This window comes from Megalobrama amblycephala, linkage group LG9 (genome assembly GCF_018812025.1).
Source record: "Megalobrama amblycephala isolate DHTTF-2021 linkage group LG9, ASM1881202v1, whole genome shotgun sequence".
NCBI classification, from domain to species: domain Eukaryota; kingdom Metazoa; phylum Chordata; class Actinopteri; order Cypriniformes; family Xenocyprididae; genus Megalobrama; species Megalobrama amblycephala.
In genome coordinates, this window is record NC_063052.1 from 2,153,330 (window position 1) to 2,167,154 (window position 13,825).

The following is a 13,825-nucleotide window of genomic DNA, read 5'->3' on the forward strand; positions in this document are numbered from 1 at the left end:
CATCAAATTTTCATTTTTGGATGAGCTATCCCTTTAAGTTCCCTAAATTTAGCCTTGCAAGGTATCAAAATACAAAAGAATTACAGACCATTTAGGCCAAAACACATGGGAAATATGACCAAAATCTTATTTCACTTTATTTTATTTCATTATCTATATTATTAAAAATAAGAACAAAGATGCTAATTATAAATGATAGGACAAATACAACATAAGATACAAATGCAATAAACTGTACCTTAATTTTTTCAGCTATGGGTATATTTAACAGTAGCATTCAATTAAGAAATTGAATAAACAAATGTAAAAATTAAATGTAAACATTATATAGACTTCACTGTTTGAATTAAATATACTCTTATTAAAGCTACTTAAGTTATTCAGTCAAGCTCAGTGTGTGATTTTCTCTTTCTATTTTGTTGTTTGATTGACATTAAAGACAAAGCCGGCAGCAGGTTTAGGCTGCTGTCACTTTAAGACCGAATGCACGTTTCTAATATGCTGACACGTGAACTGTTTCACTTAAGATACAAATGACTGTGTTTATGTGTAAACCTTGTGTGTACGTGACAGTTTTAGCACAATAAGAGGCGAAAAGAGAACTTCATTACTTGTGCTGCGTGACAGGCTTTTAGGTTTGGGTGTACATGCTGAGCAAAGCTTATGTCAGAACAGTGGACATTTGGCTCAAATCAGATTTCAAATTGTCTATTGCGTCACTCTTAACATGGTACACAGCAATAAAGTCAAAACCGGTGACGGAAATGCTGGAAGTGTTCATATGGTATTCAAATGGTATGTCCAAAGATTTCGACCACAACAACAGCACAGAACATCACAAAACTGTATATATCAGTTCTGCACTCTGAATCAACAGAGCACTTATTTGGAGAGTGAGATGGTGCACCTCCATTTTTCATGCATCCATTTTGAAAGCCTCGTAACATACATGGGTACGCCTACATCATTACCAAAGCAACTCCTGCAGATAGGCTGGTTATGTCTAGACACACAAATTTTATTTGATCGCTTGCAATTAATAGTACGGACAGTCTGAAAAGATCTGATTTAAGAAAAAATCTGATTTGCCTGCAGTCTGAACATAGCCTTAAAGCCACCTTTCTCTCCTATTGTGACCTACATCTAAGTGAAATGGTTTATCAAACACGAAAAAATGGGGGACTTAATTTTGTCCATCAGGAATTGATTGGATCGATGTTGTTTGCTAATTACCTCAATCTCATGTTAGTGACAGTTTGCTGGAAGGGAAGGATTACTGTCCTGTCTTCGCTCCAGTGCACATTATCAGAGATGTTGAGAAGAGAAATTAAATGTATTTGGTTACAGTTTATAAGGGCACATACATTTTTTATTTGATAATGTTGTGCACAGATAAATCATTTATAATAAACACTGCAATATCCCATAAAAAAGAAGTGTCAATTTTGATTTCATGGTGACTTTAAGCAAAACTCTCCAATGGCTCCCTATTTAATCTCAATGCTGTCTAGAAGAAACAATTGTGATATTAAAGAGATCTATTCTTACAGCATCTCTCTGCAAAAGGTGATGAGGTTGTCATGCACTTTGACCGCACAACTTTGCATTGTGTGGTCAAAGTGCATGACAACCCCATCACCTTTAAAAGGTGAGAGATGACTCATACAGTTTGTGCTACTGTCACACATCAACACAAACTATAGTGAGGAAGTCTTAAAGGTATAGTTCACCCAAAAATGAAAATTCTGTCATTATTTACTCACTCTCATGTTGTTGCAAATCTGCAACTTTATTATGCAGATCACAAAATCATATATTTTGAAGAATGCTGGTAACCAAACAGTTTTGGTGACCAACTGACTTCCATATATGGACAAAAAAACCACAGATTTTTCTCAAAATATCTCCCAGAAAATAATGACAGAATTCCTTTTTAATATACACTGAGATTGCTGAGATATTCCTCTAAAAACCTGAACATCAAAGATCTTTGTGAGTGAGAACATTACACATAATTTCATGAGCTTCTTAGTGTGAGTGTACTGCTGTCTGGACATTCAGTGGGCATCCTATGAGACAAAAGCATATAACTCCTTTGGTAGTAGCTCTGTCTTAAATTACTGTTAAGACCAAACCAAGTTTCTGAGTAGCAGGCACTGTGAGTTAGAATGAGTGCTTTTTATAATAATGAGAAAACCTCTGGTGTCAAGACAGGAAGTTCCACAAACAGCAGTCATCATATTTAAATAGAGCAGAAGAATGGGCTGAGATAGTGGTGAGTTCTTCACTGGGAGTTCTTTGCACTCTTATAAATAGCCTCTCTTGACTTCATTCCCATTGTTAGAGAATGAATTACCCGCTGTGGGTATGTAGTTATAACACTTACCAGCAGTTAATTATCTTTCCAGTTTTGGCCACTTCACCTTTGCTTGTGGGATTTGCTATATACAGAACAAAGTTCCAGCCAATTACACACATGAAGATTATATATATATATGTGTGTGTGTGTGTGTGTGTGTGTGTGTGTGTGTGTGTGTGTGTGTGTGTGTGTGTGTGTGTGTGTGTGTGTGTGTGTGTGTGTGTGTGCATGTCATAGTCACAACCCAGCTGTTTTTACACACCGAACACTGTGCCTTAGTTCTGAAAAAAGTCATCCTAGGTGTACATGACTATCTTCTTTCAGATAAACACAATCGGAGACATATTTAAAAATATCCTATCTCCTCCAAGCTTTATAATGGTTGTGAAGGGGCACATTTTAAAGCCAAATCCCCTGGATCCCCATTGCTCCATCTCGGCTCGTCGACTGTCGGCTTCGCCTTGGCTCTTCCCTCCCTCGGCTCCACCTGGAACCATCGTCCTGGGCTCCCTCGTCTTTCTGGCTTCGCCTTGGTCAGACGTCACTCTGCCTATGCCACAGACTTCCGGGCCATCAGCTGCACTTCGTCCCTCCACCCTTATGGCAACGCATTGGTTCTCAGTCCCACCATCTTCGCCTCAATCCTCTGGCACCCAGGCTCCAGCTCGTATGCTCGTCGCTGCGGCGCCGCCTCAGTCTCAAGAGCCATTGATGTTGCGTGGTCTCATCGGGTCTTTGTCTCTGCCTGGGTCTCCACTTCCATTGGCTCCATCTCTGTCTATCATCCCCCTGGTTTTTGTCTTCATATGGGTAACCAAACAGTTGATGGGCCCCACTGACTTCCATAGTATGGAAAAGAAAAAACTATGTAAGTCAATGGGGCCCATCAACTGTTTGATTACCGACATTGTCCAAAATATTTTCTTTTGTTTGCAGCAGAAGAAAGAAATTCTTACATGTTTGGAACATCTTGAGGGTAATAGAAGAAACTGACTGAGTAAATGATGACAGAATTTTCATTTTTAGGTGAACTATCCCTTTAAGTGAACAACAGGGAAATCAATCACATGTGTATCAGTATATTGTTTCTGTGCATTAGGTCCTAAAATGACTGTGTCCTGTGTCATTAATGTTAATCAAAACTCACTGCTCTTTAGTCAATTTAATATGATTAATCTATATTCAATTTATACAGAAAAGACTATACAGTGTTGTTTTACATTTGATTACTTTCTGTTAATAAAGATTACATTTGTTCTGTTTTTTATTATTATTTATTTCACAGAAATGCTATATTTTTAAGCAGTTTGAGGGAATAGAATATTGTTTGACAGAGAATTGTCAAGTCATCATACTTCCTCATCTTTGAAGTCACTAAATAAATAATAGTACATGATAAATAGAAGTGATCAGTGATGATCAGTATCGGCCAATACCGCTTCCAGTGATCGGTCCTAAATATCCTGATAAGAGCTCCCTTACTGTCTGACATACTGAGGCAAAAATACGTCAGGGACAAGAAAAGAAGTTGTATTATCATGTCAATGCATAAGGGTTTACAGCAACGGAAAATGCCCGCAAGAGGAGGTCTCTTAATCGGGGTGAATGACATTTGTTTGATGACCCTCATGGTTTGAGCCAGAGCACCACCATCTTCAAAGCGTTCATGTTTCCTTATGAGTTTATTTCAAGTTCCTTACCACATAAGTCTAAGCCTTACAGTCTTGGCCAAAGGAGGAAGAAGAAACATTTGCACAAGCATATGAGACCCAGGAAAAGGCAGCACTTCAAACGATGGGACTTCATCAATGTTATCTGTAATCGTTTCAGGCTGCCCCTCTGGTTTAATCGCTTCCAGAGAGACAAAGACAGAAAGAAAGAAAGTTAGTAAAGATTCATTGTAAGACCCTCACAAAAGCCCATGAATCCAGATGTGATCATGGCTCTTAAGATCTCCATAGAGAAACACAATAGGTACTAGTGAATTGTCAGCAAGCATTTATGAATTATTATCATTACAGCTTCATAGTGCTTTAGACTTCCCTGGTTATATTGTATCAGTAGATCTGTAGAGTGCCAATTGTTCTCATAAAACATTTGTGTGGCCACAAAACAATGAACCGGCTGTGTGGCTTGAACAAAATACTTTCAGCAGAAACGTTTGGTCTGCATGTCACAGATAAATGAATACATTAGTTAGGGCAGGACAGGATGTGTGTGTTGAGCTGTGTGGACTCACTCTATGTGGTAGAGTTAATCTCTGGGCAGCAGCTATGTTGGGTGGAGGTTTGGGATGAAACTGGCTAACACCCGTCCAGCCACACCGGATACCACCAACACTCACACATCACTATAAACACACACATACAAAATACTTCATAATTTCAAACATTGGAACACAACTCCTCAAATTACAGAGCAATTAAAGGGTTATTTCACCCAAATATGAAGCCATCCTAGGTATATATGACTTTCTTCTTTCAGACAAACACAATCTGAGATATATTTAAAAAAAATCCTGGCTCTTCCAAGCTTTATAATGGTAGTGAACGGGGGGGCCACATTTTGAAGCCCCCAAAAACGCATCCATCATAAAAACAATTCATACGGCTCCAAGTGGTTAATAAAGGCCTTCCGAAGAGAAGCGATAGATTTTTGTAATAAAAAACCCATATTTAAAACTTTATTAACTATAATAACTAGCTTCGGAAGAGTAACCTCTGACCCGACACGTGACGTAATGAAAAATGCAGAGGACAGAGCAAAACAAAACACCGGTCACGAATTAGATGTCTAAAATGAGAAATTTTAAAGACAAATGTTGGAAGATTTCAATATAAGAGAAGAGGAGCTTGAGTTTGTTGCACAGCCCTATTAGTTTGAACCGCGAGAGGCATCTAAGCTTATGCTGCTCCTACATCCTACATCATAAATTGTGTCAGGGGTTACTCTTGTGGCGAAAGTCAGCTTGCGCGGTTCGCGTATGGTCATCTGCTGGAAGCTAGTTATTTTAATTTATACATTTTTAAATATGGATATTTTTCTTATAAAAACCCATTGCATTGCTTCAGAAGGCCTTTATTAACCCCCTGGAGCCATATGGATTACTTTTTTATGATGGATGGATGCTTTTTTTTGTGCTTCAAAGTTTTTTCTGATAAATCACATCTAATATTAAAATTTGCAATATATTGTGTGTCGCATTGTTGTATTATTATTTTAGTTGTTTTTGAACCCTGTAACCTTGTTAATAAATAAGGTTTTGAAATTTCAACTCTGCAAGCAGGTCAGTTTCACATAATTGTATGTGTTTTTGTTTGTTCAAGCATGCTAAGACCAAAAAAAAAAAAAAACTCAAATCGGTACTGATGCGCTGTCTGAAAAGTGGCTTTGTGTGAGTGTGTTTCGGGTGTGCGTGTACAGACAGACGATTCACAGACAGCGAGCTGGTACCACATTGTGTTCTCTTTTGCATCTTCTCATGATTGAATGGTTTAAAACCACGAATGAAAAATTGGCTGGTCATATGATAGGCCTACATGCAGACCATCCTCAGTCAACCACTCTCTTTTGCTTTGCGGAGCTGGTGAGCAGAACCCAGAGAGCATGATCATATACTATAACGTTAGTCCAATGATGCCAGAAAAAAAAAGTATGCTGTGTTAATTGCGTTATATAATTTTAAAACATTAAACAGAAAATATTATTACAGAAATGAAAGCATTATATTTGACAGCACTAATATATACTCAAGTACATACATACAAACAAACAATATTAAATAATTGTTTTACACAAATTCAATTTAAAATGTATTTATACTTTACTTTTTTGGTTGTGTTGATTGTTATATCTGATTATTTTCTGAAATTTATATTTTTCTAAATGTGTATTTGAATTGAATCAGGAAATGTGTATGGACCCAGGCACTGGTTATCACAGTTTTCTCATGCATTCCTCCAAGACTTATTCACAGGTTCAATAAACCTCCAAAAAAACCACTATTTCACATGAAGCAAAATTAAGGAACATACATTATTAATGACATCACTTCACCTAAGAGACTGAACTCTAGGCGACACTGTGAGGAAATGTACCAAACCCTGGTTTCCTATGCAAGCTCACCATACTTCAGAGATATGACAGCATGCATCAACACTGAACTTTCTAAGGCTTAGGTGTAACACAGTCAGAGCACAATAAAGTTGCAAACGTCTGGAAGACTTGTCATTACTGCTGTTCATAGTCAAATTGCTGAGTCAGCTGTGACACCTCACATCTCTGTAAAGGCTTTGGATTGGAAAGGTCTGGCTTCACTGTCAGAAAAAAACGTTGACAGTATCATGATTCAGACCGTTCACAAATGTAATTGCTCCAATCCAAGTCTCTAGCACACCACTGATGCTCTATCACTCGATGAACATCAACAAATACTGCCAACTCACATTAGCCCCAGGAAGCAGATTGGCAGTGTTAGATCATCTGACTCATCCAGGATGCAAGATTTTTTGAGTTCGCCTGCTAAAAACTGACATGTCAGACAGAGACAGAAATTTATTCAACTGAGCAAACCACTGAGGATACAGTGAGGATAGACATGTCTCAGTCAACTTTTCTTTTACATCTCTCTCTCAAACACACACACACTTACAGATGTTACTGCATGGCCTACACAATCATCAGGGAGTTGAATAGTAAAAGTGATGATTCTTCTGAAATGTGCTGAGAGATGCATGTCAAACAGAAAACTCTGTGCACTGTGAGAAAGTTTCTGATTCAGAGAACCAGCCGTAAATGCATCTTTATGGCTACGTTACTTTCAGGCCAACAAACTGTTCATGCATCGTCTAAAGTATACTGTACACTAAAATGACAAGGACTGGAGAAATCCACCTGTTCCCAATGTGATTGGCAGCTGTGCATTTTCTAGGAATCAATGTGTACAGGTTTTTAATCAGTCTATCATGAAGCAAAACTTGCTTTCTCAGTTCGCAATGAGGAATTCTAGGAAATAACTAGTTGCTGGAAAGATGTGAAAGAAGAATTGAAGCTGTTTTCACCTAGTATGAAGATTTTGAAGATGTTTTCAGTGATCACAAAAGTGATAGGATCACAATAACGCACATTAATACCAAGTTTACACTATTAAAATACTAAATAATGTTGAATATAATGTATGATAATGCAATGGGGGGAACTGCAAATTTGTTTGTTATAATGCCAAATGTCTGATTTTAACAGTAAAAATAGGACAATTATTATTTTACTTTAATTATGGACCATTATTATAATTATGCACTGCCATTAAACTTTGAGTGAAAATAAGTGGCCATACTTTTTAAAATGTACTTATGTGCTATATATGCATTGACGTCATTGATCATTGATGAATAAGGTTTTTAAAAGTGTAAAAAAACATAATAGAGATAATTAATTTAAGTTTTATTAAGTGTTAACAATGAGATTATGTGTTTTTTATACTAAATTAACACTGCTTTTGTCATTTTTTACAAGATGGACAAAATTTGTCACCAAAAAAGTCATTCGGTTTAACCAAAATTTTGGTTTTACCGAATGACACTTTTGGTTATACTGAATGATGATATTTTCAAACAATGCTAACAGGCTAGCTAGCTGCCAAAAGGACAAGCAAACATTTTATATTTAGTACAAGTTTTTAAAATATGACAACTTTTTCCATGTTTTGTAGCGGTTGTACCGAATGACCTGATGTTTCGGGAGATGTGTATGAGCAAGTGAAAACATATATTTTTCAAATATTTAAGAGAGAGTTAGTTACTTTGCTTCATGACCATGTGGTCCTGTGGAGGTGTCTGAATGATGTCACATCCTGTCACATGATATTGAACGCATGACTTAATACAAAATGGTGCCTTTATATTGGTTACTCCGAATGACATCAATGAAATTCATTTTTCCGGGCATTCTTTCTCATAACAAAGCAATGACTTCTACACATAATTTTAATACCATTTCGCACTATATTGATATATGAGGTCATAAAATCATGCCAGAAAAAAAAACAAAAAAAAAACATTTATTTCATTTTAAGATATTTTAATCACAAATTAAATGGCTGTATTGGCCTTTGGATGGTTAAACCGAATGACCTTTTGACACTTCAAAAGAGATCTAATTGTACTACCTTACATACTTTGGATGTCATATCTTTGTTTTTTATTATTATTATTAAGGCCTCTGGACAGAAAAATTATATTAATATAAAATGTAATAATTTTTAAAAAAAATCACGTTAACTTCTTTATTTTGGCTTTGTTTAAACAATGGTGAAGGTATAATATGATTTGAGTATTGCGTATTGTATTGAACTGAACTGAGTCATAAGTGTATTGTTATACTCCTAGAATATGAGCATGTGAATGAGTGAGTAAATGAATGAGCATGAATAGTATGAGTATAGGAACAAATGACTGAATAAATGAGCAAGGGAGTGAGTGAACAAATAAGCGTGTGAGAGAGAGAGTATGCAAATAAATGAATCAATGAGCGAGGGTGATCAAGAAAGCGCACGTCCTAGTGAGTGTATCTGACTGCGTGTGGAGCAGAATATTGATCAGATTGAGGAGGTGGGAGCTTTGTCATGAACAAGTCATTCTGCACACCACACACTGCAGTGGGCAGAGCTTACACAGACCCGTCACAGCACACTGAGGACATGTGACTCAGCCCTCTTACAGAGCCTGCACAAGTCCATTCCCATGCACAAACCTTATTGAGAAATGAATCGACTCATGCTCAGTCAATGCCTTTCTCTCCCCGGCTGAAAAACCTCCACAGATCCGGCCTACGGGATGATACATCCATCATACGCTCACCAATTACATACTCAAGTTCTTAGTGGACACCTGCAGCACCAATGTGTAGAAAACACACTCAGTGTTTCTACAGTGGCTTCCTTCCCTTCCACTTTCACCATTTCATTATGAGGCAGAGAGCAATTCCTGTATTTCGCCATTAACGCTGGACTGTGTTAAAGGCAGCTTGGAGATTAGCGTTTCCTCTCACCTCCCTTTGTGTCAAGCTTAAGAGCAGCCGCTCCCTGCTGGAGAGCTCACCACCAAACCCCTCTGACACAAACCCCACCACAAGCCTGTAAACTATTCATGAGCACTCCATTTTTCATGGGCAGAGATGGATGTTTCATGTAGAGCAGGATGGGATGGTGAAAAACAGAAAGAGATAGACACAGAAGTGAATAGCTGTGCAAGAGAATGGAAAGAAATTAGTTTTGAATATTCAAGTGGCACTAATAAAGTTAAGTCGGAATGCCATGCCAATTTTTTTTCAGCCCTCCTCCTCCCCAGAACCACCTGTCTAGATCCGCTACAGGGTTCTCCTTACTTTACCTTGCAGCAGCAGCACATTTGTAATTCTGAGTCTGTAATTCTGTGCAATAATTTCAGCAATCCCTACAGTTTCAGCAGTAAGTCTTTGCTCATGCCATCAGCAGCGTAGCAGATGTAGTCAGCCAACATCAATCTTACCTACACTCCATTCTTATCAATAAATATCATTTTTTTACTGCTGTCGATTGCACAGGTGCTCAACCTGGAGACCCACTGTCATGCAAAGTTTTATTCAAGTTCTGACCTGCTTCAACACAACTGCTGTGATTTTTAAGTGATCCTGAAGACCTTGATTAGCAGGTTCAGGTGTGTTTGATTAGTGCTGGAGCCAAACTCTGCAGGGCAGGGGTCTCTAGGGGCTGGTTGCACCAGCTGTGCATAAATTACTTAGCCTAGTTGCGACAAAAAAGGGGCTCAAAGTTTCAAAGTGTGCACTACTAATTTATTTTTTTTTTTGTAGTTGCACCATTAAACTTTTAAATTACCATTAAATTGATTTGATTACATCAATAAGCTCATGTTTAACCTGACAAACTTCCATTCTTAGACATATATGTTGACATTTACATTATAATAGAACATTACGTGAATAAATGGCTTGTTAGGAGCACTTCAACACAAACCTGATCTAAACAGAGCATCTCTGTAAGCATTCTCTATGTGCATGCCAAATAGAATTATAATAAATACATGTCTTGTATTTTTTTTGTTTTGCATCTGCATTTATTTATTGAAATTCATTTCAAATACAGTTTCTGAAAAGTATAAAAATACATTTTACTCTATATCACGATTAAAGGCACAATATGTAAGATTTTTGGATTAAAAATAATAATAAAAAAACACTAGAACAATGTTATATATTTTGTTGATTGTGTACTTGCGTTATCCCAAATGTTTCCACGAATGTTTAAATCCAGAGAAATAAGCAATTTTAACCAGGACACTTACTGCAGTGTGCAACAAGTGTCTCATAGTAGCCGCCGAGTGAACGCGCAGAGTAGCATTATAACAACTTTCAACACACATGTATCTAATATGATAAAACAACACTGCCTTACCCCAAATACGAATGACCAGAAGAAGCAGAAGCAGCGACTGCAGCATAATAAAAGCTCTGCTGCTCTCGAGACGTGAGTCGCACTCGTCTCTCATTCGCAATCGCTCCAGCAGCCTCGTTTCTGCTCGCACAGCACTCGGCCTTGCTCTGCTACATACTACAGTAATAATAATAATCTCATCCATGAATATGATTTCTGACCGAGTCGCATCCCGATTCTTTTCCACCGACTGTAGACGTGAAGACAACACATCCCATAATTCTGCAAAATCAAGGTGTTATTAAGCTACGCCTTTGTTTTTAATAAGTGACCTCTAGCTGCAAGAATTTACACATTGTGGCTTTAAGTATCGCATTTCAGTGGAAACATATTTTTACCATGAGTTACGCGAGGCAAAAAAGTTAGAATCAACCTTATTAGGAAAAATGGAAATTCACAGTGTTTCAACAACTTCTGCTCAAGAATTTGAAAGATGCTATAGGATCACTGAAGGTAAACATTATATTATTCAACTATGCATGACTTTACAGAGAGCTTACAATCTGCTATCTGCATTCTGCCTTTAGAACAAGTGGTGCAACCAAATTAAGTACAGAGTAGGTTACAAACTAGCTAGTAGTTCCTAAACCTCTATCCCTGGTTTTACAGACAAGGCTTAAGCCTAGTCCAAGACTAAACTGCATGTTTGAGCTGTTTTAACTGAAAGCAGCTTGCACTGACTTATCCTAAAATATGCCAGTGCCATTGCAAGATGCACACCAGTAATGTTTTTTCGAAGGCAGGTTCAAAGAAAGTTACCTAAATGTCCTAAGTGAAGTAAGGCCTAATCCTGACTTGGTCTCTCGGAATTATCATATGAGTTTCCTTGGTAAAAATATCACACAATACGCCCTCTTATGTTGTGTTTACCACTGGGAAGTTCGGAAATAATTTTGATTCCCCAAATTCCCGAGATAGGCATGCCATAAACTTTACACATGGTGGAGGGCAGAACTACTGCTGTGACAGGTATGATTTATTAGTTTTCTTCCCCACAACATCTAGATCGTCTTGTCTTGTCATTAATGTAGTGCATATTTACATATGTCTGTGAAACCAGGCCCTAGTATTTCAATTTAAGTAAGGATGGCTGGCGTAACCCTACATTGCTGCAGAGCTGAAGATCTCTGGTCTCAGAATATAGTGCATGAGACACATGGACTACTTTCATTTTTCTTTAATTTTCCATTTTTAAATCTACAATATATAAATAAATAAATAACAGGTTTAAATCCACATGAGGGTGAGTAAATAATGGCATAATTATCATATTTTCAACTGTCCCTTTAATCATACCAATTCCAGACAACCCCCACACACATTCTACAGTCCCCACGTTGAGCAGTGCTCTGCTAGACTCCCGAGTTTTTATTTAGTGTTGCTGGCAGTAATGGACTCGAGATTCTGATTAGTTGTAAATGGGCGTGAGGCGAGGTAGAGCGCCTTGCAATCACGCCATGCCTAATGACGCTCCGCAGACCCTTCTTCTCTGCGGGGAGCACCGCCTCAGAACGAATGGGTCTGCTCGCCACATTTCTAATTGAAAGTAATGATAATTAATATCATCATAATCACAGTTTGTTGTTGAAGATGTTTATGGGCTTTTGTGGCAGAAAAATGAGGAAGCACTTTATAAAATGGCTCTTGTTAACCTTTTAGCTTACTGCAGTCTCATTTAGCATCTGGAGCATCACTTCCCATGCTGGCAGTGAGTAGAAAGTAAGATGGTAATTTGTATTCAGTGCCAGCTTCTCTCTTTGGGGTGGTGTGACAAAGATAAATCCTGATAAATGTAGGCTGATATCTGCTTTAATGAGCTTGAATTAGAATACGTTCTGAAAACATGGAAATGCTTTGGAGCAAAGGACAAAGCAATATCTCTGAACATGCACTCATGAGCTCATGAGGATTGATGGCACGTCAGAACTGCATTTGACAGGCAAATCACCCTCACGTTCCACTTGTAACTGATAGGAAGTGTTACTGAGTCAGAGGCCTATGACTGTGACCTCTGGTGAACTTACTGCGGATATTGTCTTTATGATGAATGATGAACGAGTAGTCTTGGAAGCAGTGGATGAAACATTTATTACGTAATTACTGATGTAGAAATACTTTGACCTAACTTAGTTTTTTAATGCAAGTCATTAATGGAATTATTACCCTGAAAAAAAGGGTTAAACTGTTATTTGTTTATGAATCATGACTAAACCAAACTAAACCGGCTCAACCAATGGTGTGAGTTTGGTCCGGTACCATCTGTTTATCCAACAAATGGCAGACAGGAGTGTTTGGCAAACATAAACACTCTTTTTTTAATTTAATTTGTTGATGCTAGTTCCGTGCTTTACCTTTAAGCTTCCAATTTTAAGCTTAATTTAACATGTTTTACATTTTAAATCCATTCCAGATAATTTTACAGATTGACCACCATAATTCATGTGAAAAGTTTCACAGGAATCAGTATGGAAGAGAAGAGTTGATCCGATTAACATTCATTATTTTAACAGCACCATCAAGAGTGGACCTAGCAGAGTCCTAAAACATATGCACATAAAAGTCAAGCTAAAATAAATGTGAACAGAGAGAAGTTTGCAGAGAGCGGGCAATAAAGGCTAACACCTGATGCGCAAATTCCACCATTTTGCTCACTGAATGCTTAAGACAGTCACAATAAGATCTGAAATTCCTAAATTCAACGGAACGGCGGACATACAAAAACCACCTTTCCTCTCCACTGTCCTCTCTTCAAACCAACCCTGTGCTTATTCAGTTAGTTCAAGTACAATCAGTCCCTTTCAATTGCAAATCAGTACAGCCATGGACGAGACAAACAGGGCATGTACAAAAAAAAAAAAAAAAAGCAGCAACTCTTACTGTAATGAAAGAAAGAGTGGGGGGGAAAACAGCTTATAAGAAAAAAGGACATATGTAGCTAAATTACAAGAGCCCCGAGGATATGCAAATGAGAGGGACCT

At 37.7% G+C, this 13,825-nt stretch overlaps 1 protein-coding gene across 3 annotated transcripts in view; it reads right to left on the reverse strand.

Annotated features, from left to right (window-relative positions):
* The window catches only part of pard6gb (par-6 family cell polarity regulator gamma b), a 182,695-nt gene that overhangs the window by 155,158 nt on the left and 13,712 nt on the right, over nucleotides 1–13,825 (reverse strand). For all 3 annotated transcript variants that reach the window (XM_048201149.1, XM_048201148.1, XM_048201147.1), the window contains exon 2: nucleotides 4,599–4,709. The gene's annotated coding sequence lies outside the window, so the exon portion shown is untranslated. The remainder of the gene's footprint in view (nucleotides 1–4,598; nucleotides 4,710–13,825) is intronic.